We start from the raw sequence: 26,601 nt of genomic DNA on the forward strand, positions 1-26,601 counted from the left end.
ATCAGATAACACGTTCCTGTGCCGTAGTGTGACTGCGTCAGATAACGGTATCTGCATCATGGGGAATTTCTTGCCTCATGGGCTGACGTTAGTTAACTAGCTAGGTAGTTTAACCAGAATAGGGTCAGGAATAGGGGGATCGATTCAGAACCTATAGAAATACACGACAATACCCTTCCACACTTGTGGTGGCCAAAATAATTTCAAAAAGGGGGTGGTGATGGACAGAGTATCTGAGTTAATCCAATGCCAGAAAACGGTCCCCGGAAGCTTGTTTCCTTTCCAGTAAAGAATTGGCTTGGTAGTTTGGTCTGCCCTGTTCCCATGATGCACTGGGCCAGGGTCAGACTAATTTGCATGTAGCCAGGTTCTGAACTGGGATGATGCAGTGAGCTAAAAAACGGTGATGGATCAAGCCCTGATCTTTTGACTGGGTAGGAGTGTTCTGCTTAATTCAGATACTCTGTCCATCACCACCCCCCTTTTTGAATCGTTTTAGCCACCACAAGTGTGGAAAGGTATGCTCAGATGTGAGTCCCTTGCTCACTGCACCATCAGGATTCAAGCAAGCCGGGCCGAAGACGACTGTAATGCCAGAAACCGTTCCCCGGAAGCTTGTTTCCTTTCCAGTAAAGAATTGGCTTGGTAGTTTGGTCTGCCCTGTTCCCATGATGCACTGGGCCAGGGGCAGACTAATTTGCATGTAGCCAGGTTCTGAACTGGGATGGTGCAGTGAGCTAAAAAACGGTGATGGATCAAGCCCTGATCTTTTGACTGGGTAGGAGTGTTCTGCTTAATTCAGATACTCTGTCCATCACCACCCCCCTTTTTGAATCGTTTTAGCCACCACAAGTGTGGAAAGGTATGCTCAGATGTGAGTCCCTTGCTCACTGCACCATCAGGATTCAAGCAAGCCGGGCCGAAGACGGCTGTAATGCCAGAAACCGTTCCCCGGAAGCTTGTTTCCTTTCCAGTAAAGAATTGGCTTGGTAGTTTGGTCTGCCCTGTTCCCATGATGCACTGGGCCAGGGGCAGACTAATTTGCATGTAGCCAGGTTCTGAACTGGGATGGTGCAGTGAGCTAAAAAACGGTGATGGATCAAGCCCTGATCTTTTGACTGGGTAGGAGTGTTCTGCTTAATTCATATACTCTGTCCATCACCACCCCCCTTTTTTAATCGTTTTAGCCACCACAAGTGTGGAAGGGTATGCTCAGATGTGAGTCCCTTGCTCACTGCACCATCAGGATTCAAGCAAGCCGGGCCGAAGACGGCTGTAATGCCAGAAACCGGTCCCCGGAAGCTTGTTTCCTTTCCAGTAAAGAATTGGCTCGGTAGTTTGGTCTGCCCTGTTCCCATGATGCACTGGGCCAGGGTCAGACTAATTTGCATGTAGCCAGGTTCTGAACTGGGATGGTGCAGTGAGCTAAAAAACGGTGATGGATCAAGCCCTGATCTTTTGACTGGCTAGGAGTGTTCTGCTTAATTCAGATACTCTGTCCATCACCACCCCCCTTTTTGAATCGTTTTATCCACCACAAGTGTGGAAGGGTATGCTCAGATGTGAGTCCCTTGCTCACTGCACCATCAGGATTGAAGCAAGCCGGGCCGAAGACGGCTGTAATGCCAGAAACCGGTCCCCGGAAGCTTGTTTCCTTTCCAGTAAAGAATTGGCTTGGTAGTTTGGTCTGCCCTGTTCCCATGATGCACTGGGCCAGGGTCAGACTAATTTGCATGTAGCCAGGTTCTGAACTGGGATGGTGCAGTGAGCTAAAAAACGGTGATGGATCAAGCCCTGATCTTTTGACTGGGTAGGAGTGTTCTGCTTAATTCAGATACTCTGTCCATCATCACCCCCCTTTTTGAATCGTTTTAGCCACCACAAGTGTGGAAGGGTATGCTCAGATGTGAGTCCCTTGCTCACTGCACCATCAGGATTCAAGCAAGCCGGGCCGAAGACGGCTGTAATGCCAGAAACCGGTCCCCGGAAGCTTGTTTCCTTTCCAGTAAAGAATTGGCTTGGTAGTTTGGTCTGCCCTGTTCCCATGATGCACTGGGCCACGGTCAGACTAATTTGCATGTAGCCAGGTTCTGAACTGGGATGGTGCAGTGAGCTAAAAAACGGTGATGGATCAAGCCCTGATCTTTTGACTGGGTAGGAGTGTTCTGCTTAATTCAGATACTCTGTCCATCACCACCCCCCTTTTGAATTGTTTTAGCCACCACAAGTGTAGAAGGGTATGCTCAGATGTGAGTCCCTTGCTCACTGCACCATCAGGATTCAAGCAAGCTGGGCCGAAGACAGCTGTAATACCAGAAACCGGTCCCCGGAAGCTTGTTTCCTTTCCAGTAAAGAATTGGCTTGGTAGTTTGGTCTGCCATGTTCCCATGATGCACTGGGCCAGGGTCAGACTAATTTGCATGTAGCCAGGTTCTGAACTGGGATGGTGCAGTGAGCTAAAAAACGATGATGGATCAAGCCCTGATCTTTTGACTGGGTAGAAGTGTTCTGCTTAATTCAGATACTCTGTCCATCACCACCCCCCTTTTTGAATCGGAAGCGGTATATAGACAACATATTTCTTATTTGGTCTGATAGTGCACATGACTTCAATAACTGTCACATATTTAAACACCATACAAAAACACCTCACCTTCACCTCTATGATATGGAAATCTAGCATAGCTTTTCTAGATTTAAACATACAACATGAAAATGAGGTCTTATATACTTCCCTTCACAGAAACCCAACAGAAAGGAACACTCTACTTTCCTACAAAAGTCACCACCCGCGTGCACTCAGAGAAGGTCTACCTTTCAGACAATTTGTGCACTTGCACAGAAACTGTGCAAAAAAAGATGACTACATGAAAGAGGCAGATAATATGGAAGATAAACTAGTGTCAAGAGGCTACCCCAACAGGCTAGTCAGGAAGTCACTAAAACATACCTGGTTTTGCCCAAGAGAAGCACTGTTAGTCACTAAAGAAAAAAGCACATTTGACAGACTCATTTGGTGACTACATTTGGTGTACATACCAAACCAAGTCCGCAAGCTAATTACCAAAAACTGGCATATCATCAAGAGCATACTATCGAAGTACCCATGTTCGCTTACAAACGTGGCAAGAATGTGAAAGTCCACTTAATCCGGTCCTCCTTGGAAAGCCCACTTCAAACAACGAGCTCATTGCAATCTCCGTATGGGGCCTACCAGAGGTCAAGGTGCATTTTAAATGAGGCAACTGTGTATTAAGCGCATTCACCTTTAACACTAAGCCATTTGAACATGCAAATGTTAAACACACACTTGAATTTGTTTGCAAATTGCAACACAAGGAATGTTGTGTACTGCATTACATGCCCTTGCGGCTTGCCTGCCATTGGACAAACTCAGCAACCCATAAAAGCAAGAATAGGGCAACACCGTAGTTGTATTAAGCATTCAGTAGTGAATGCACCTCTGGTTAGCCATTTTTCCGAAAAGAAACACACAGCAGATGACATAAAAAGGCTAGTCATAGACAAAGCCTCTATTCCAGAAAGAGGAGGAGACCTCAGACGTATTCTACAACAACTAGAATGCCGTTGGATAGAAGGAACTAACTCCATAGCCCAAAGGTTGAACTCCGCAGAAGATTGGCGCAGTTTCATTACCACACTCAGTAATTGACAACACAATGATGTACATGTTCACCCATCATGTAATTTAAGACCCATGAATATGTCTAGGAATGTATGTATTTACGAGGTATTTACCCAGCAATTATCTGGTGTCAACTGTCCTTTAACTGTTACCACTGCACGTGATTACATTTTCATACTTGCTAGAGTTATTGCAATTCTGCTATGCAAACGATGACTATATTTCGTAAATTACGGTGTTTGAATTAAATATGAATTCAAATGCGTCAACATTAACACTAATTGTATGATACATATGTTTATTGACACATTCACAATGTTTACTTATCGAAGACATCCACATCCTGGTATGCCAAATATGCTGGTTTTATAATATATGCTGGCTCTAAAACCAACACCATTAGCTCGGGTACAAATGTCCATCCCGGTCATCTGTAAACATCAATAGCTATATTCAGGTCCTTGCTACGGCTAAACATTGATATATGCTTCTATCGCTGTTATGTTATGTTATAGGTGTATTTGTTAAGAGCACAGCTACTCCAAGGAGCGGCCTCCTTTGTAAGGACGGTAAAACGTAGGCACAATTGTCAGCTGCTGGGAGGAGGATCGCAGCGTTCCGAGTGGTTTGTAGGGCTGAATTTTGTTCCTAATATACGGGGCCCCAATGTTATTAAGAACCTTAAAAGTTAGGACCAGGTATATAAAAAAGACTCTTTGTCTCACTGGAAGCCAGTGCAAGGATCTAAGGTGGGGAGACATGTGTGACCTGGGTCCAACCATGAGCACGGACCTAGCTGCCGCCTTTTGATCCACCTGCAGGTGGTTCAGTCAGTAGTCCGGAAGGCCCAGGTACAACACATTTACATAGTCAAACTGATATAATCAGGGCCTGGACCACAGTTTTCCTATGCGGAATAGGAAGCAAAGGGAGAAAATTCCTCATCATTTTTAAAAGGCCAAAGCAGGTGCCAGCAACCGATTGAACCTGGGACTTCATCGTCATGTCCGAGTCCAACTTCACTCCTAAACTTTTTGCAGTAGAGACTGGTCTTTCAGGAGATAGATTTTTAGGCCACCATTGACGCCACCCATCGCCTGGGGTGTGTCCGAAAAGATCATTTCTGACTTGTCGGAGTTGCAGAGCAACTGATTTTGCCTAAACCACTCAAAAACCTTGGTTAAGCAAACATTGACTTAATTGCCATTAAGCACCTCATCAAGGTGAGCAGCAATTGCGTGTCATCTGCGTACGATATACTTTTTGCCCCGTATTGTTCTGCCATAGGAGCCAGGGGGGCCATATATATATATTGAACAGGGTCGGACTTAATACGGAACCTTGTGGGACCCCTACGCTCAGTGGTGGAATGCGGGCTGAAAAAGGGGGGGCCCAGGCTGTTTGCTGGCGGTTATCCAATAAGGAAGAAAAACATCTGAGCATCGTGCCCCCAATGCCGCTCTCCCTCAATCTATGAAGGAGGCGATCATGTGGCACAGTATCAAAGGCCGCTGATAAATCTAATAACATCAGCACAGCCTTTCTGCCTCTGTCTAAGGTGGTTTTGATTGTCTCTGAGATTTCTAATCGAGCCGTCTCTGTACTGAAATTTGCTCGAAAACCAGACTGACTCGCATGAAGTACCTGGCTGACCTCAATAACATCTGTGATGATGGTATTCACATAATGCGGCAGCAAACGCATTGAAACACACAATAAATTCTCTCCTTTTTACCAGTTGACACACCACTAATACACTCAATTAAGATTGCCCATGAATTATTATTCCACTCTTCAGGCACACCCCCATTCCGCTAGGTAACCAGCATTGGTCTGTTACTATTTCCTTTGACGATCACAGAGCGCTCGCTCCCATCGGCATTTGTTTTTTCCCTAATCACGTCTGCCTGCATTTTCATTGCGTCTTTGGTGGGAAGAAAGTCCCGATATACACGTAGCCCAACAGAGGCTCTTTGTCACTGAACCTAGCAGAAAGACTACCGCTGTTCTGCTGATTAGCGGTCTGGGTGCAGGCATGTACCTACTTACAATCGTGTAAGGTAAGAGACCCCAGCCAATATAGGACCCACGCTACATAATTACTGAAAATGAGCAGCCGCCCCTCACGCTACTAGGAATGATCGTGTTCCAGTTTACACAAAGCCTGTACATCTAGCGCGCAACACACCCATCTCGGTAATGTCTGTTTTTCCATTTCTAAGCTTCCAACAGCTGCCTTTGAACAGTCATCTACATAAAGTACTACCACTCTTTATCCAAAGGGCACACGCCGGGACTGCATATTCTGATAACCCCTCATATAGGAATTTTCCTGGAACGCTCTTTGTTCATTTGCCAGCCTACTTCTACCCTGACATGGGGTAAGTTCACCTCCTCATTGTGCGACCCCAGCGAAGACATGTAAGCCTATTTTCGGTCTTAATTTGACAATAATATGCTTCATTTTCTCACACATATAGCGCCCGGCCAGGTACCGTGTGAGGTACTTTTTCTTCACTACACTCACGGTGGCACAACTCTTACACTAGGCTGCGCAGACCCACCTTCGGGTATTGCAATAATATGCGTACACCTTTCCATTTTCAAGCACTGCTGACACACCGCAGTTCCTGACTGACAATATCCTTCCCCTTGTTTCAGGTGTCCCTACACACCCCCAGGTCCCGAAGAGACCCTACATTGCGCACAGGGTCGAAACGCCGTAGACAGTTTGAAAAGGGAACCATTAAAAAAAAAAACAGCCCGTATCATTGTACAAAGCGCAGTTCACACAATGTATACTTTCTAATGGTCGTTTTTATGTTATAAAGGAAAGCTTGTACATATGTCACCAATATGTCACTACAACTTTAGGTTCCATTTTTTCACTGGGACACCATTCACTATTGCTTAATTATTATTTCAATACTCTGTATGTATTGTTCTCTAATAAAAAAGATATATAAATAATTGTTTATGAAATACAAATCCTATGTGTGTTCGGCTTGCTCTCTTTTTGACATCTTATTAACCCTTTTCATTGCCATTGCGCATTTGTATACTTCTATCAAGTTGCCATTAGTCCATAGGAGCCATTGTTTTTTGATGACATAGTGTGCTCTGGCACACATCTGGGGCTAGGGGAAATATGAGGTGGTCTTTGGATACCTGTATAAGAATAATGAAATGGGGGTAGGCCGTAGGCACTCCTTATATTCAATATTTACTTGTTCATGCAAACTTAAGTCCTCCTTTGGCGTGCAGCTCGGTAATTAAGGGCTGCCGGTCCCTTAGTATAGGAATAATATTGGACAATGGTGCGTGATAGCGCGATCACGACCCTACCTAGCGCACAGCTCTGTTGGTAATATGTCCTTCTTTTCTATATACTCATTTGATTAAATTTCAATGATTCCAAAATTTCAAGATTTATTCAATTATTGCATTTATTTAGAGTCAACAATATCCTTGAGATATCACTCGTCTCAATTCAAATATATTTTGTTGTAACATCCGTGTGCTTTTTAAAGTTCATAGAATGTATTCAAGCTTCATACAAACAATGTATACTTTAGGTTAATAATATAACCTTCGTTCAATTCATTGGCCCGATGCATTTCGGGACCCATGTCCCTTCCTCGGGGGCCTCTGTAAAAGATTGTGAATGATCATTAAACTTATGTTACAATTTCAAACATTTTAAATTCATTACTTATGAACATCGGCGACTACTAAGATTTGAGATCACCTTACTCAAATTTGATCATTCTAACGCATGGTGATTACTTTAAACAGATCGTGTTTGCTTCAACAATGAGGTAGAAAACATATAAACATAAATAATATTCCCTGATGCCATCATTTTCTGGAGACATAAACCTAAAAAATCACTTCATTATGAGCTATTATTACACATATGTGACCTGTGTGGAATGTTTAAACCTAACTCAGATTAAAGTTTCTGTAAGTGCAAGGTTAAAGCGTAAAGGGTTGTGGTGTACACGAAAAAACTCACGTGATTAGTTGAGCTTAAATTGTGATGGTTTGCTGAATCAAACAAGTCTTCATACTGATTTAATATCTGTACAAGAGATAATGAGAGGAGTGTAATGAGTAGACCGTTAAAGTTCTGAAACTTTCATATTGAATTCGCCAAAATTGAGAGAGAGATTACCTGCTCTTCGTGATGGTACAGCGTTTCTGTAAAAAAACGGGAAGCCCGTGTGAATTATAGGCAAACAATTCGATAGTGAAGCTATCTCAAATAAGTGAACTGCCGAAGCATTAGTTCAGATACGTGCTTACCGAAAAGAGGTTCTCAGGCACTTCTATAAAAACGCTGTTAGTCTGTCTCTGCTCGGTGCCGAGGGTTGAGTGTTTGTACGTATTGAACGCGAGTGTTCGAATGCACCGGCGGTGGTGAGAATAACTCTAAACATAGAGAACGGACTTTCTCCAAGTAGGCTATAGCGTCGGCCATCTTAGAATGACGACTAAATGAAAAATTCTGGTTCATGTTCGATTGCAACCTGGGTTCTATGTGCTTGCAATGATTATCTGATCACAATTGCTGTGTTCTCTTAATAAAAAGGTACATAAACAGTGTTGCAGTGTTAAACTCTTCACAAAAACATGCAAGATCCATTTTAACATTTAGCCTAATTACATTTGCTCTGTTCTAAAAGAGGTACTTCAAAAATGCTGCAGTGTTAAACTCTTCACAGAAAACATGCAAGATCCATTTTATCATTTAACCCTAAGGGTTCCATCGTTTGAAATTTCTTAATCAGCATGACTTCTCTTTGAGATAGTAATTTACGACTGTCTGTTCCTTCTCGTGGTTCAATTTTTTCCACAACCATGAAACGTACTTGGGAAATGTTGTGATTGTTGCTTATCCAATGTGCTGCCAGATTAGATTTAATGTTTTTGTTACGTATCATGCTTTTGTGCTCACCAATTCTGATTTTCAGTTTTCTTTCAGTTTTACCTATATACATGAGTCCACATGGACATTTGATACAGTATATAACAAAGTTAGAATTGCAATCCGCTGTCAATTTCAAACTTATGTTCTCTCCAGTTCTTGGGTGAGTCACAAAATTTTGTTGCATCACATTATTACAGTGTACACAATTGTTACATTTACGCATTCCTTTGTGATTGATGTCGCTCAATTTTGTGGTTGATTTCAAATGTTCTTGTAAATTGCGACTTCTTGTGTACGCAAAAATTGGTTTGGATTGATATAGGTTATGGAAATCCTCATCATTTTGTAATAGTTCCCATCGTTTTGTGATTATCTTTCTAATGTTAATAGCTCTGGTGGAGAATTTGGATACAAATACACTGCGATTGGCGCCGCTTGTCTTGTTTTTACTTATCAATAGACTTTCCCGATTGATTGAATTCATTCGAATTGCAGCTTTTTCTATACATGATGTAGGATAGCCCCGTTCCTTGAATCTTTTTCTTAGTCTCTGTAGATCCTCTTCATGTGCTACCGTTGTTGAACAAATCCTTTTGCTTCTAAGCATTTGAGAGAAAGGAAGGTTTTCTATTAATCTTGGAGAATCTTTGGATACCTGTGCCTTTTACAAAATAAATGTTTTAGTATCGTAGGACTCTAGTGACTTGGAGCTCATTGTATTATTATTATTTATTATTTATTAATTTATAGGAGCGCAGGCGAATCATCCCCGGGGGATCTCTCGGCGCTTTGAGACAACAGGTACTGGTGAGTGTGCACCTCTAAAATAGCCATGTCTTTAAAAGTTTCTTGAAGCTGGATAGTTCGCCACAGGCCCTAATGTTCTGTGGCAGGTTATTCCAGTGGCTGGCGGCCAGATAAGAGAAAGCTCTCCCACCCGTCCTTGCCTTGTGTATTCTCTGAGTGCACAACAGGTTACCATTGCTTGATCTCAGTTGTCGGGCTGGTTGATACCATATGAGGTTGTTTCTAAGATAGGAGGGGCCTTTCCCCTGTAGTGTTTTAAAGACCACGCAGAGCATCTTGAAAATAGCTCATTTTCTGACTGGAAGCCAGTGAAGCTGGTTCAATAGAGGGGCGGAAGGGGTCCGCGCCGGCTTGTTGAGGGCCAAACGGGCTGCTGTGTTCTGTACCACCTGTATCCTTTATAGAAGGTCTTCCCTTACTCCCACCAGCAATGAGTTACCATAGTCCAGTCTGCTCACCAGGAGCGACTGGATGAGGGTTTTTCTTGCTGAAAGGGGGATCCAGGGAAAGATCTTCCTAAGCATCCTCAATATTTTATCATCTATCCTGATGCCTAGGTTCTTAGCCCAGCTTTTGGGCGCTGGGGCTTCCCCCAGCTCGGCAGGCCACCACTCAGGAGACCAGATTGCTTCAGCCTTCCCAAACAGCAGGATTTCTGTTTTTGAGGAGTTCAGTTGTAGAAAGTTCCTCCTCATCCAACTCGCAATGCTAGACATGCAGCTTTGAAATTTTAATCGAGTTGACATAATGTCCTCCTCAATGCGGACAATTTATTATTTTTTTTTTTTTTGGGTTATAAACTTTTATTCATTATTCAAATGCAGTACACCGCTATTCAGCCAACAACCCGGAGGCAGGCAGCATCTTTAGTATCATGTTGACCATATTTTGCGGTCCTGCACCATGTACATGTACTAGGATCATGTATCAGTAACTTATCAAATAACCTATACAACCAAACCAACAACGCTTTGCCATTTGCCATAAATTATTTGTCAATATAAAGGGCATTTTGACACTTACAGTAGGGCTCTTTCCAAGTATTTAACGTCAAAGAGGTTGTGGGGTGGGGTATGTGCGTGTGGAGAATAACTGCACGTGTGAGGGGGAATTGCGCAGCACCCTAACTATTCAATTCAATCCACCCAGAAGCACTCACGTAGTCTCATGGTCGATTGCCATCTGTATACAGCCAAAAACCTTAGTAATGTCCCTCTAGGGAAATCTCACACCACGCATGTCCAATCTCCATGCACCATTCATCCCTCGCTACCAGGCATCTCCAACCTCTCACATCCAGGTTCATTCGTCTATCTCTGCTCCAGCCAACCATGTCGTAAGGGGCAGCCATATATCAGTAGGTCTAGACCGCGGCGGTAGGAGCTCCCAATACGTAGTCAGTTGATCCCGACAGTATAGTGCCGAGTTTATCCACCCCGTCGTTTTTGGAACAGTTTTCCTCTTCCAATGTAGTGCAATTTGTCTCTTCGCCAGTAGGAGTAACAAAGCAGCTAATTTCCTTGAGGCACTGGGTATGCCAGCGACATATCCCAGCAGAGCCACCATTGGGTCAGGAAGCAGTGCGTCTCCTATTATCTGACCCAACTGTGAAAAAACCTCCACCCAATATTGCTGCATCGGCGCGCAACTCCATGTGAGGTGAAAGAAGTCCGCCTCTACAGCCCCGCATCTCCAACAGCGAGAGTCAGGCAGTAATCCTATTTTAAAGAGTTGCACAGGTGTGCGATACGTTTTATGTAGGAAATTAAAGTGTATCAAGCGCAGCCTATAGTTAGGTGACAAGTTCTCCAATTGGTCGCAGCAGAATTGCCATTGTTTATCGGTGATGTTGATTCCCGCCTCCGTCTCCCATTGCGATTTCGAGGTAGGTCGCACCCACGGCGCCGTTTCTTGCGTTATTTTATAGATCCGGGTGATCAGCTTTCTAGGAGAGCCGTTGGTTAGTACGTTCTCCAGTGCCTGAAGCGACGGAGGCACTGCTGGGAACATCGGGTATCTGGCTTTACATGCCGCTCGCAGTTGGTAGTATAGCAGCAAGTCAGAGGCCGTAGGTACTTCCGATTCGCAGATGTCCCTTAGGTTCACAAACGTGTCGTCTGGGTATAGGTCACTCGCCACCACCAGACCACGCTGTCGCGCCCTCTCAGAAATCGCCGCATCTGTCAGAGGACCTAGCAAGGGGTTGCCGCTCAGCGGCATGGATGGGGCATACAGCTCGGAGATGCCTGCCCGGTTCGCGATGCCCTGCCAGGCCCATCGCACTGTTTCCACCGTGTTTACGTCATCAGGCGATCTTTTGTATTTGTGATATAGCGTCGTTTTCAAAGGGGTGGGTGCCGATACATCCATTTCGATCGCCACGTGGGGCTGATATGGGACCGGGTGGTGCCAGAAGTGTAGATATTGAGCCTGGGCGCAGTAGGCATATAACTCAAAATCAGGAGCCGCCAGACCACCCTGACGAAAAGGGAGCATCAATACTTTCCACTGCACTCTGGGCTGTCTGCCCGCCCACACTAGTTCCAGGAGGGCCGAGCGTACACGTTTGAAAAAGGATTGTGTAAGTGGCAGGGGCACATTAGCAAATAGATATAAGAACTTTGGTAGTATAACCATTTTCGTTATGGCTATACGCCCTGTCAGTGACAGCGGCAGGGTGATCCATTTCTTCACCTTTGTCTCAAGCCAATCCACGGCGGTGCCATAGTTGAAAAGCCATAGGTCTTGTATCGAGCGGCTTATATGTATTCCCAGGTATTTCACCTCATCCTCCACCCAAGTGATGGGGAATTCGGTAGGGCATTGCGTCGTACCATCAGTCAATGGCAAAAGCGTGGATTTGGACCAGTTGACGTTAATGCCCGTCAAACCGCTGTATCGCACCAATTCCCTCATCAGGGGGCCAAAATTGTCAGCCGGGTTTTGCATAAAGATTGTTATATCGTCCGCGTACATGGACACTAATAAACCCCTGGAGGTGAATCCTATACTTCTCTGGGTGTTATGTTGTCTCAATCTCGCCGCTAACGGCTCTGTGGCGATGGCAAAAAGCAGCGGCGACAACGGGCATCCCTGTCTAGTCCCCCTAGTGATCCGTATAGGCTGTGAGACTTTTCCGTTAACTTTCACTCTAGCCGTGGGGCCACTGTAAAGGACGCAAATTTTTTGGATAAACAACTTACTGAACCCCATTCTCGTGAAGAGTGCCTGTAGGAACTTCCACTCAAGAGAATCGAATGCCTTAGTCGCGTCCAACAAGGCAGCCGCGGCCTGGACTTTGGGGTCTAGATAGTGAAGTAAACCAAATAACGTGCGTAGGTTGTGCGACGTGGATCTGCCCGTAACGAATCCAGACTGATCCGAGAGTGCTATTTGGGGTATCATTGGTTTCAGGCGTTCCGCCAGTAGCTTGGCATAGATCTTGGCATCTAGGTTGATCAGGGACAGCGGCCTATACGAATCCGGACAAGTGGGGTCCTTGCCCGGCTTCAGAAGTGTAATGATCATGGCCTCTCGGAGTGACGGGGGAAGGCTCCCGGTCTCAATCGCTTCCATGTATACCTTGTGCAGCCGTGGGACCAAGATGTCAGCATATTCTTTGTAGAATGCAGCCGTGAGGCCGTCAGGTCCAGGAGCCTTACCCAAGGGCATGCCGGCGATGGTCAGACGTATGTCTTCCTGCGTCAGCGGTAGATCCATATATTCGCGTGCTCCGTTGTTGAACCACGCAAGTGCCACCGTATCCAGGTAATGTGTTATCATATCATCACTCGGCTGTATTTTGGAGGCGTACAGGTTCCCATAATATTCTTCCATAGCATGCAAGATATCACTCAGCGTCCGAGCCATCTCGCCAGTGTCAGTGGCCAGTTCCAAAATATAATCCGCTCCTCTAGGTTTTCTGAGCATGGCGGCCAGTGTCCTCCCAGGGCGGTCTCCCTCCCCATATCTACGAGCCTGAGCGTATTTATGTAGGAATTTTACCTCCCTCTCTGCTTCTTCCTGATACTGGGTCAGTTTCGCCCTGAAGGCCGCCCGGGCCCTATATGTAGGCGAGTTCGTAATCTCGACTTCCAGCGTCGCTAATTAGTTTTCAAGCGTATCAAGTGTGTTTCTAATGGATCGCAGTACTCCAGTCTTTAGCGCCATACAGTGCCCCCTAGTCACCACTTTACAGGACTCCCAGAGTATGCCCGGCGAATCCACTGTCCCTTCATTGAGCTCAAAGAACTCCTCTATTTTACCTCTCAGTTCCTCTTTAAACACCAGATCCAATAGGGCCTGCGACGGAAACCTCCAGCTAAATGGCTGTGTGTAGTGAGTAGGGGTCGCCAGTGTTATTCCCACCGGAGCGTGATCTGATAGCGACCTTGGCAAGTGCATCGCCGCCAAGACTGACGTGTGCAGGTCTCTGGACAGCAGCCAGTAGTCAAGTCTCGACCACGCGGCTCTATGGGCTGTGATGCAAGTACCCGCCCTCGTCTGTGGGTGTAACAGCCTCCAGGAATCTACTAGGGATGACTCTCCAACAATGGCGCCCAGTGTCAATGCGGACAATTAACTGCGTGTCGTCAGCATATGAGATAGTCTCAAAACCATGGCTTCTGATGATATCAGCCAAGGGAGTCGCATATATATTGAACAAGGTGGGACTCAAGACTGTTCCTTGAAGAACTCCCCTGTCCACCACTGTGGTCTGTGATGCAAAGGAGTACAACTGAATGTTCTGGGTGCGCTCTGACAGATAACTTTGGATTCACTTGATGGCCCTGCCTTTGACCCCAATCTGTCAAGCAGGATCTTATGCGAGATGGTATCGAACACAGCTGACAGATCAAGGAGGACTAGGATCACTGGAGTTCCTCTATCCAGTGTCAACCTTATGGTATCTGTAACCTCCAACAGTGCCGCCTCCGTGCTATGAGATGCACGGAAGCCGGACTGGGAAGGGTCCAGAAAGTTGTGTTGTTCCAGATAGAGGGATAGCTGTTGATTTACCAGTGTCTCCAGAACCTTGGAACAGCAAGGGAGGAGTGAAATTGGTCTGTAATTCTGCGACTCAGTCACATCCGCTAGCGGTTTAAGAGTGGTTTAACCCGTGCGTTCTTCCACTTGTTTGGAAATGTGGCCGTGTCCAGTGATATATTATACACCTTAGAGAGCGCATCTGCTAGGAGAGGACTGAGTATTGACATGGCCGACGGTGGTGCGGGGTCTGCTGGGGAGCCAGATTTTACATGGCTTAATAGGGAAACCACTTGCTCATCTGTTACATGCATGAAGGAATCCAACCCAGGAGAGGAAGCCCTTTCATAAGGGGGGTCTCTAGGGAAGTGTCCTTCCACCCGATCTTCATCCCCCAAGTCAAAGGATTGATAGATCACATCAATCTTCTGGGTGTAGAACTTGGCAAGATTGTCGCATAGCTCCTGGGTGTGGGGTTGTGATGCATTGTTAAATTTAGGATTTGTGAATTCTTGGGGTGATTCATTCCCCTTACATTCCAGGTGAGAAGATTTAGGTTAAAGTCTGTCATACCATCAATGTGCGTCTCGGTTACATCTCAGTTTCACGGTGCTGTGTCTTACATGTGGAGTGCAATTCGGCCTTATACCAGTGTCATGAAAAGCTACCATCTCATTTAGATAATGCAGTTCGGAGTTCGCAATGTTTCTCAGATACAGTGAATTGTAATGAACTTCCCCAACTATTTCTCTTCTCCCCCCACCCACTTTAGCAACCCAATCCTGCCAAAGCCAATACCCCAAACCGGTTAAACAATAAAACCAACATGCATCGGGGGACACCCAGGTTCTTAGCCTCTACGATGCGTATACCCAGATGTCTCCTTCTTGCTGTATTGCAGCTGTTCAGGCAGACTCTATGTGCCCTTCGGTAGAGCTGGTCATCTAGTTCTACCTTTAATTTCCTCCACTTTCTCTCGAGGACCCTACATGTGGCCTTCTCCTTTCTGAGGGTGTCTACCAAGGGGCAGGGGCTGTCCTTTCCTGGATGGTCACCTTTTTAGGAGGAGCTATAACATCCAGGGCTACCTGGATCGCTCCTTCCATTCTGGCCCAGGCAGAATTGGAGTCCTCGTCCAAATTGAACGAGGGGGATCTGTAACCCTGGCCAAAGGCGGAAGCTGTTACTCTCGCCCATGGTCTGCGGAAGTCCTTCCTGCCTTGTGGCCCGGCTGCTAGGATTACAGGCCGCAGCGCAAAGCGGAGTGCCATTTGATCAGTCCAACTCAATATTTCAGGGGGATCAACTGTTATTTCCGCTATGTTGGAGAAGATTGCATCTAATGCGTGGCCTGCGTTATGGGTGGGGCTGAAGACTTTTAGTGATAGTTCAAGTGATTCCATTGCTGCCACTAGGCTGGCAGAATCTGGATTTAAGGTAAGCTCTAATTGATGGTTAAAATCTCCAATCAATGGAATCTATTGGAGTTCAAAACATGAGGAGCCAGTCTGTCTAGTAATGAGGAACAAAATTCCTTTTTACTACTTCCAGGAGGATGATATACTAATGCTTCTGTCCATTCCATGGCCTGGTCATGCTCTAGTCTGAATATTAAGAGCTCCAAATTGTAGGAGGAGACTCTGTCCAGCGCCCTGATATGATAGGGAAGACGTGTAGCAATGGCTAGTCCTCCGCCTTGTATGCCATGCCTATCCACCCTAGTTAGTACATAATCGTCCGGAAAGGCCACTGCCAAAACCGGAGTGACATCGTTATTAAGCCATGTTTCGGTGAAGAAACAGATATCAGGTTTGGTGTCCTCTAATAGGTCCCATATCTCAGATGCATGCTTAGGAATTGATCTAGCATTCAGATATAATCCCTGCATGCATGGGCTCTGTCTTTCCCGATCTGTCCTGCTTAATTCCTCTAAACTTTCCTTGTGCAATCTATGTTGCGACTGTTTGCAAGGGACAGGGTGGGGGTTGGGGAGAGAGAATGGGTGTTTCACCAAGGCCCATCCACAGTTTGCACATTCAACATTCATCATTGTACAGTTACCATCGGCTTCTTGAATCTTGTTGCTCACCCCTCTACATGAGGCTGAATGTCTGTATGACAGAAGTGCTTTCCGTGAGTAGGAGCCTCTACTCCCAAGGAATATCTGCTGTAAAACCGGCGGCATCCTCTGGCACCTGGCAGCGTCCTGGCGCGGACGGGCGCAGACGGGCTTGCCTTAGGTCCGCTGCGGGCTCGATCCGGCAGTGGAATTTATGGGGTAGGCGTGCTGGCAACTAGAATGCTAACCGCCTGACTCATGAGAGTGTAAAGAGACTAAACAGTGGCCTCTCTCCACTCAAACAATCGCCCAATGCGATTGCGGTGGACCGGAGAGTACACTGAATGCCCCAATGCAAATAGCAGCACAATTAAAGTTTAAACGTTCCCCTGACACAAAAATTAAAACTACTCGTATTTAAAAAAAAGTAAGGCTGAGTAGCACTGCTCAGAATACCTGTCTTTCAGTGCGCGCTCGATCCGGAAGTGGAAAATTCTCATTCTATGAGTACACTATGGGGGAGGAGCTATTTCACTTGCATTACAACTTGTGAAACAAAAGGTAAACACTGACCACACTACCCTGAGTGCATTAACCCACTTATCAGTGCATAAGATTGTAAACTGTGAACACTTTATACACAGATCTCTGCATGCCAAGAATGGTCACCATGGATGCAAGTGTGAAGGTCTCAGACCAGGGTAAGAAATTCCAAATTTATATAAATAAGAAAGCAAATGCATTAGACCTCTTTAAGAATGGCTTGTAATAACCTCTAGGACGTTTTATTACCATAATGATGAAGGTAGACACAAATGTGGACACACTACTCAACAATACAAAGGAAAACCAGGAGCCAACACGGAAGGTTACAATGCAAGCATTAGAGGTGTGCTCAATATAGCACCCAGACTTTGTAGAAGAGTCAGAGCTGCAGCATAAAGACACCATAGACAGCCACAGAGAAAAATTCTCCAGAAGTGCCTTAAAAATTGAGAAAGCAAATCTGTTGATGCTACACGCAGCCATGAGAGAACAAGGTGGTACGATGACTATGAATACATCACACTGGAAGAGTCAGATGCAGAACTCCAGTAATAGTGAGCAAGTAACTTACTAGTAATAGTATGTATCTGGATTCTAGCGAAGAATTTGTACATGACATATAGAAATCACTGGATTGTGAAGGACCATGTGAACCTGGAATACAAAAAGTAATTATATTTCAACCTTATCGAGTGTACATTTAGAGTCATTTAAATCAATGGTAATAAGGAGGGTAGTTATAGCAGGTTGATATTTGTTTTAATCAGCAAAGACAGGTGCCATGGGGGGTGAAGCCGCTCGCAGGACTATGGAAGTTCTACACCCATTGCAAAGCTTTTTATACCCCCCCTACTCACAACAGAAAAACGTTCCATATCTCATAAAAACTGCAGCTGTAAGTAACCAGATACAATTGTAAAAAGGTGCTCTGCACTCTTCAGGCTGTGCTAGCAACAACCAAAAAATTGTGCCTAAGGGCAGGGTGTGACCATTGTGATGTTGTGAAGAAAACAACTTACTTACTTGTAACTTTGGTTCTCCAGTATTGGTAAATTTCATAGATTCCCATTGTTTATATCATTACCCGTCGTTGAGATGGGAGTCCCCGGTAAATAAAAAATACCATAGAAATATGTACAAAAAAAGAATAAGGCCTAGGCCTCATCTCATTTTGCAGCATATCCACCTCTTTTTGTAAAAGAGACCAAACAAAGTGAACAGCCAATCAGAACAGCCTCACCCCATAGAACCTTCCTGAGAGAGCCTCAGATTTTCTACCGTACGTTGTACAAGGGAGTCTCCACTGAGCTCTGCTCAGTTTTTTCTTCAACAACTTCTTTTTTCACCTCAACTCGTCACACGATTTCATTATGTCAGACAAGGAAAAATAGGCTCTTTTTAAGGCTTGTGCCACCTGCTCCAAGAAGAGACTTTATGTGGAGGACAAACATAAAGACTGTATTTATTGTTTGTATCCGGGCCATAAAGCTTCTGACTGCAAGATCTGTCGGACCTTTTCAACTAAGATCTTGCAGGACCGTGAGGGGCGTCTGCTCACTTGGCTTCAAAAATTAAAGTCACGAAAAGATCCTGTTTCAAGTGACAGTAATGATGCTTCATCTGGAATCCATCCAGGAGATCACAGAAAAGGGGTAGGTCTTCACCTTCTACTTCTTCAGACCCCCCTTCCAAAGCCTTTCAAAAGACCTCTGATAGGTCTGACAGGCGTAGTCCCATCAAATCTCCTCACTGATGTGTAAAGGAGAGAGGAGGACTTGCTGTTGATGTGACACCTGTGATAGAACGGAAAAATAAATTAAAGTCAATAAATGGTTCTTGGCAAATGACCATCTAGAGCAGACAGCAACCTGTGAGTACTTTTCAATGATTGGGCTACTTTTAAACAGCATAGGGAGGATTTGTAGAGAGAATAGGCCTCTTTGACCCAGGCATTTTGTATCTTGCAAAGAACCTTACATGGCCCAAGCTAGGCACCACTATTGAAAGTCATTGCAGCAACGCTCCTTCCGACTTTTACATACGGTAGTGAAGTACTTCGGAACAGAGTTGCAATTCTCTTAAATCTAATATTTTCAAAAGTCTTTAGATCACTGTTCCACCTTTCTTTGAAAGCATCCTTGAGCCCAGTTAAGATTGGGGTTTGGGCTTATAAATCAATTGACAGCAAGGAAAAGGGCCTACGTAAAAACCTGGAACAGAATAACACCAGCTTCCGAAAGTCAATTATGCCAAGCTTTGTGGCAGGAGATGCAAAGGAATGAAACTGATCCAGCCCGTCTCTACTTAAATTCAGTGATTAAAGAAATGTGAATCCAATCAATATGAGCAAATTACCCCTCTCCAACTGCTTAAAAAAATACTGTCAATACTACAGAAAATACAGTATCCCCTATAAAGTTTCATTTGCAAGTAGATCGCATGCCTGGTCTTTGATCAATGAATATAAAACACTCAAATGTCAACCATATTTAGAGGATGGATGGTCAAGAAAACTGAAAATTGATTTTATGCGCTTCCGTTTCGGCAGTATTCCAGGAGCAGAAAAGGAGATTATTGAAAGAAAGAAGACAAATGCTGAAAACCCCTTTTAACAAGCAGGGAGAACGTACCTGTAGGCAGGCTGTCATTGCATGTTTAAGATCCACTGATCCAATGAGTAATTGTCAATACACTACATTTTTAAATAGTGCAGGACAAAAACTGTTAGATACTCCCGAGCACTGCTTGACAAATGAGAATGTGCACAGTTCGAGAAGCTGATTCTGGACATATCTGGTTTGTAATAACCCTCTGTCCTATTTTGCACATAACACTGCTAAACTTGTTGCACTTTATATATATTCAAATCAGGGAATGGGGGAGTAAGAAGGTCGGATCCATTCAGCTTCCTATTAATCAGTCAAAAGAATGGATCACTTGTACCTGCTGCCAGGGTCCACTATGTTCTGTCCATCAGTACTTAAAGAAGTACTTAAAAAACCCTCATTCATGCAGGCAGACTGTGTGGCGGTTTATCTTGGTTGTGTATTCAAAATTCAAAGAGAGAGGGACGTGGAGCCTCTGGAAAAGGTCCTGTACCGTGGCTCCAAAGAACAATGTAAAATATGAGAGGAGGTACTAGTTCCTAGGGAAGGAAGAATAAATAAAGTGCAGCCTCTTATGCTTGCATTGGGGGATGTCTCCGAAAAAGAATGAGAATGTGAGTGGAGAGAATGATCCTCCTGTGTTTGTTGTGCCCTCACACACCCTTGCGAGTGTGAAGCGTAATCATTGAGCACTGCTCCGCGTGGGGGTGGTGCTGCAGTCCCTCACGGGCCCTCATAGAGGGCACTTTGGTGGAGATCGTTTAAGAGGTGCTGCAGTTATGTATGTGGGTGTGTGGGGCCAGGTGATGAAAGTGAGGGTAGATAAAATAACCAGTTGTGGCCCAAACGTATTTATTGAAGGGTACAAATAGTTATGCTAAAATCAAAACAAGGGTGGAGATGCTGGTTCGACTAGTAGAGTGGGGATGGAAACAAATGGGTTCCCACTTCTCTCAACCCGTGTGTGAAAGTACTATTGTGTCTAGTGGTGCAGGGTCGACATGTTTCGCGCTATCTAGAGGTCCCTAGTGGATCCTTAAGCGCTTCATCAGGACCATGAAAAAGCAAGAGAAGGGAGAAAATAGGGAAAGAGACACCCTATAATCCTCCCACTCCTTCAATGAGGAATGGCTGCTATTTAAAAGACAAACGGTTTATTCGTATGTGTCTATTACAAACACTTTACCTGGTATGAAGTAGGCAGCTTTGGCGGGAGGTAGACTGAAACGGGAGCAGAGCACGTGCTCGCCGCTGCTATCCGGGCGACCTACCAGCCTGCCCAGTCCACCTGGGACCCTGCAAGCAGAGCCTGCACAAGTTGTGCAGCACCGCGAAAGAGCAGGTATTGCGTTGACAGCGGCCCCGTTGGAGCCCGAATCGAGACTTCTAAAAGGTATAATTGTCCTCTACTTCAGAGTATTCACTCTGATCGATTGAATTGGACAACACTCAATTCTCACACTGTCCTTAGGTCCTGAAAAAAGTCCAACAACCCTTTGAGGGCGCATAGGGGGCTGAAAAATGTCGACCATGAACGAGAGTGCTGCGGACTCATAATCAGTCCGTCGCTGCACAAACTTCAATTTTTATACAGTCCTCCCATACACCAGACGGAATAAAACTGTTATTTTTAGGTAGTATGAGGATCACGTTTTAAAGGAGCACAACACCGGACTTGAACACTTCTCACTCACCATCGATTTCTTATCACTACTGTGAAAACCAGTGGTTCCCCCCAGGTGGAGGAACCATAAAAAAAAGAGACCCGATGATGATGCTGTCACGCACCTAACAAAGGTGGAGAACCAAGATAAACCGCCACATGGTCTGCCTGCATAAATGAGGGTTTTTAAAGTACTTCTTCAAGTACTGACGGACAGCACATAGTTTACCCTGGTAGCAGGTACAAGTGATCCATTCCCATTTGATTTTGGCACGTTATATATAGCAAGGCACGTATGCAGTTTAGAGACACATAAGGGACTGTAGGATCTTGAAACAGCCACAAAGAGCTTGTCTTTTATATATGGAATAGCCGCTCATATTTTATAAATAGTATGTGTTTTATAAAAATGGTCTTTTTTAACCCTGGGCAAAGGAATATATGATGAGTTTAATGGATGGTGAGTTTATATTTTCTTGTTTAAAGGCAATATTTGGAATTATTTTATGATGAGAACGTTTTATTGAATGTAATGTGTATGCTATGGTTTTAAATAGCAAGTATAAATAAACGTACTTAATCGCAGGGCAGAGAGATTGGTCACATGACTGAACTGTCTGAGATGCTCCATTCAGAGTGGGGACCTTATGCATACCATGTGGACCTGTGAAAAGGTGGTTACCTTATGGGGAAGAGTGCTCTTGTGCAAAGGGAGGGTGATGGGCTGGCAGCTCTTTTGAGATCCTAAGTTGGTCCTACGGCACATTACAAGCGACACAGACAGCAACATATTCTTTGGTTGAAGCCTGGTGGTGGTCAAGAGTGATATCGCCTAGTAAGGAAAGATGCCGAAAGCCCTTTGCTGGAGTAAGGTGCCAGACCGCTGCATGAATCTTTAATATCCTATCTATGGAGCTAGACGGTGTCTACACAAACATGATAAAATATGGTTGGTTTGGTGACTGCAGAGGGGTATCCTACTTGAGCCCTGTTGTAGGCCTTCCTGGACCATGTTTAGCGAAATAATGGCCTATGGAATTGGTAGACTTCTATAATGGTCGAGGGGTGAGGTCTTGGAATATACAGAATGCGAACAGAGTGGATTGTTTCACATGACAGAGCTGTAAATGTAAATGTAAGCTGATCATCATTTGAAGACATAGTTTAGTACATTATGACCGATTATTTAACCAATGTTTTATCTGCACCAATTGTTTAAAATAAAATGTTATTGAGTTATTAACAAGGTCCACAAATCTCTGGTACAGATTTTAATTTAAGATCATGCAGAGGAGGAGGTGAAAGGATGTTTTTTACAGCGAGCAAAGACAGTGTCTAATTAAATAGTATGTTTCCCTGATAAATGTAATAGTTGGGCGTCTGTGTAAGAATGTAAGGATATGAAAAGTCTACAACATAAGGGTTTAGGTTTCTTTTGGAGCACCATTTTATCGAAAGCTCGCTGTAACATGTATGGACATGTTCCATAATCACCACATTTTTTATTTTATGGCAACACTCGCAAAGGCTATTCACCTAAAAGGGCGCTGGGTCACTTTTGTATCTGAGTACGTTAACAATGGGAAAACTGAGAATGAGTTCACATTCCAGATGAAGGACTACGACAACATCAGAGACATCATAGGCGTAATCAATAAAGAAACCAGTAATGTTGTCAACTATGATGACCTCAGCTTTACGCTAGGGCAACGTCTTCCACTGTGCCTAGGCGAGTCCCCCTTCTGTTTCAGAAATTCTACAACCCATCCAGCATATTATTAATAAGGGTTCTGCATATAGTGGATACAGCCCCCCCATCCCAATCACCCCCAGCACATTACCTTCCATAGTCCGTAATCGCTCCTGTAATCTGTAGGTATGTTGCCTAGAGTACGTTTCCCAACTGTATATATTTATACCTCTGTGGTCTAGTTAATTCTTACTCTGTTTGTAACCTAGGCAACGTTCTCATTTTATTGCCTTCAATCAAATCTTTCAGTTAATTGATCCAGATATTGTCCGAGGATAGTCACATTTTAGCACGCCTCCTTCCGAAAGTGGTGTGTGTTGTTATTTTGCCCTTCTGCTCCAAACAGCAGGTCGCCCCTTCCCATACGACCTAGTGTTGCTTGCGTGACTGGGAGTAGTTTCGACCTACCAAACAAATAGTGCAGAAATTAACAAGTTATTTGCCTCCTCCGAGAAGCTCTCCCACGCCGCCATTGTCCACCAGTTTCAATTCATTCCCCTCCACACTGTGTGACGTCACTAGAGCCATAAAGCACACTGTGACATGCTGACATCAGTTCCCAATCTTGTTTTTTGTTGCCCCTTTCAGACTAACAGAAGATACTAACTTACTAAGATAGGTGTGGTTCACAAAAGTATTAATAGAATATTATTGCTACATGTATTATTCATAATGTAATTAATAACTATGTATAAAAGATGCATTTGTAAACAGCTGTAAGTAGGAATGAGAAGGAGTCTTGGTAGCTATGGGGAGGAGGGTGGATTGGTGAGTAAAAGAATTACCAAAGGTAGGTAACTTGTTCTTCTGATGGATAAATCTACCTGCAGATTCCACACCTTTTGAATAGAATTTCTAAGCAGTGACACACTTGGAGGTGTGAGCAAGGTGGACTAAACCAAACAGTCCTGTAGAACTGAGTGAGTTAAGTAACTATCCCTTCTTACTTCTGAATCCAAGCAGTAGTGTTTTGAAAACTTGTGAAGGAAGAACAAAGATGTTGCTTTAGATATATCTGCTGTAGGAACACCTCTAGCTAGGGCAGACTAGGTGATGTAACTATAGCAGAAAGAGCATGAATACCTTTAGGTGGCTCTCTTTGAGCCATGGAGAAGCAGATTTTGATACACAGGATGATCCACCTTGAGAGTGTTGGTTTGTGAATCACTTTTCCTTTCTTATCCTATGAAGAGTTGATCATTGAGTCTGAATTCTTTGGTTCTATTAATATAGAAGCCGACTGCACGTTTCGGGTAAAGTCCCCGCAGTCTTTCTTCATCCTTCATAGAAGGAGGAGGAGGATAGAAGGTGGGAAGTGTAATGGATCGACATAAGTGGAATGGAGTAACCACTTTAGGGAGGAAGGCAGTTCGGGTCCGTAATACCAGTTTGTCTGGAAAGAAGGTAGTAGAGAGTGGTTTTACAGTCAGCACTTGTAGTTCCATGACATGCCCTGCTGATGTGATGGCATACAAAAATAACTGTTTTGAAGGATAACAACCTTAAGGGACAACTGTGAAGGGGTTCAATTGGAGAAAACATTAAGAAAGTAAGAAGAGAGTTGGAGCTTAGCTAGGCTGCAAGAAGGGCCCTCTCTAGAGAGGCTCTGCCGGCCGAACTTACAATCCAGCAGGCAACCGTCATACAGGGGGCTGGCCACCAACCCGGAAAGCCATCATACAGACTGCAACCCGCCAAGCCACGCTGGCGAACTTTGGCTACCTCTGGAGCCCACGGCACCGAGCAGTGTGTGGCGTCCTACTGACATCAGGGTGAGACCTACCCCACTTTGTGAGACCGTGCGCTTTGGTCGGTCCCAGAGTGGGCTGCCGCGCTCCCCATGAATGGTGAGCCAGGAGACAGGTTGTGGCTGCTGCTTGCTAATTCCTCTGGGTTGTGCTCCCACTGAAGAACACGCTTTAGTATGCGAACGGGCTGTAGCCAAGGCCCGTGGCTACCCTGCTCATTGCATGGCCCGGAGTGCACTCACAAGCCTGCACGTTTGGGGTGGGAAGAGACTCCTCATTGTGCCCTGTGGACATTGGGGCCCCCACTACTACATTGGCGGCTGCCGGCTGATGCCTGGGCTGCCCGGGCTGGTACCAGGCTGCATCAGTTGGTGGTGAGAATGGGGTTAGTTCCAGCATTTGTGGTGCATACCTCAAACCTGGGCCTGAGACTGGCAGCACCTGGGCTTCCCACAGGTGGTAAGAGGGGCAGTGCTGGTCGCCACTGGCACCACCGGTGCAGCGCTGCCTGCTTTGCAGCAGGGCTTTCTGTGGTGGCCTCGCGTGACATACGGGCTACGGGCACCTGGCCTTGGGGGCATTCCACCGGGACCTTGCTATCCCCATTTGCTGGGACAAAAAAACCACTTTCTTCTGCAGCACTCTCTCAATTTTTCCAACAAAAACAATATTTTGTTGTATTTTGACTAATTTCTTGGGCCCATCAAGTGGAATCTACAAACCCTGGCTACCTTTAGAATCATTAGGATGTTAGAAGAAAAGGACACAAATTTGGTGTGAATACCTATTGTGGACAAAAAGGTACGGGGGTCTAAGCACGAACTACCCCAAATAGCCAAAAATCGAAACCAAGGAGCTGCTGTTGGAGGGAGGAAAACCACACAGACAAGAGTTCGACCTCGAAATACAGACAAACGACACAGACGGGAGCCGGCACTCACCTGGAAATGCTGTGGCTCCACCATGGTTCTTGGAAGGAACTTGACTGACCAGGTGCCTGACAGCGGTAGTTCAGGGAAGTTACAGGTCATGGAGAGTACGGGCATAGAGGCTGACACAGAGCCCATGAGTGACACATGGGGGGGGGGGACCATTACAATGGTGCATAGAATACTGCTTACAGGGTGAGCCCTAAAATCTTCTGTTTATTTTCTTTGAGAAGCAAGTCTTGATGGCCTAACTAAGGGCCTTATAATTGTGATGGGGGTTCAGGCAAAGAGAGTGTGAAGGGATGAGAACACAGCAGAAGAAGAATAAAACAGACAGGGGAAATAAAGAAAAAGATATACAACTGTACATAGAAAGTAGAACATAGCTGGATACGATAGAGCTGGGAACAACAGCCATAGATGAGAATTTGAGAGGAACTGGTTTTCCAAACATGTCGAGATATTTTTATTTTATCTGGTTAAAAAGATACTCACGTTTTCCTTTAATCTGAGGAAACTGGAGGTCGAGCAATTCAGTCTCTGGAGCTAAGGAGGAGTCTGCAAGGCCTGAGCCTAAGAACAATAGGAGAAATGGTTTTGTGAGCTTTTGGTAGACTTTTTGAAGAATGTGAGCCTATATGATAAATGGAGAACAAGAAAACATTTAAATTCCCAGGGAGGCTTGTAGCTGGCCTGTGTTACAGAACTAAACCAAACCCATATGCTACACCCTCTGTTTGCCCCCAAGAGCCTCTGTTCCATGTACGGTCTGCGTGTTTTTAAAGTGTGCTTGAATATGTTTAAGGGTGTCTGTATTTGTGTGTGTGTGTACATCTGTCTGTATTTGCAGTTGGCACAGTATGCCCAGACGGGGGTCCCTTGCTCACTTTGCCACTGGATTCAAGTTAGCCTGGCTGATGAAGGGTGTTAC

The 26,601-nt window shown here is 44.9% G+C and overlaps 1 protein-coding gene across 1 annotated transcript in view; it reads right to left on the reverse strand.

The window, feature by feature from the left end:
- LOC144829042 (uncharacterized) overlaps positions 1 to 26,245 on the reverse strand; it is a 347,020-nt gene extending 320,775 nt beyond the window's left edge. Inside the window, exons 1-4 of the mRNA XM_078687771.1 lie at positions 26,166 to 26,245; positions 17,546 to 17,628; positions 7,821 to 7,846; positions 7,662 to 7,727 (exon numbers count right to left, since the gene is read on the reverse strand). The gene's annotated coding sequence lies outside the window, so the exon portion shown is untranslated. The remainder of the gene's footprint in view (positions 1 to 7,661; positions 7,728 to 7,820; positions 7,847 to 17,545; positions 17,629 to 26,165) is intronic.
- Positions 26,246 to 26,601: the final 356 nt, after the last annotated feature.

Source organism: Lissotriton helveticus, chromosome 4_1 (assembly GCF_964261635.1).
Source record: "Lissotriton helveticus chromosome 4_1, aLisHel1.1, whole genome shotgun sequence".
NCBI lineage: Eukaryota > Metazoa > Chordata > Amphibia > Caudata > Salamandridae > Lissotriton > Lissotriton helveticus.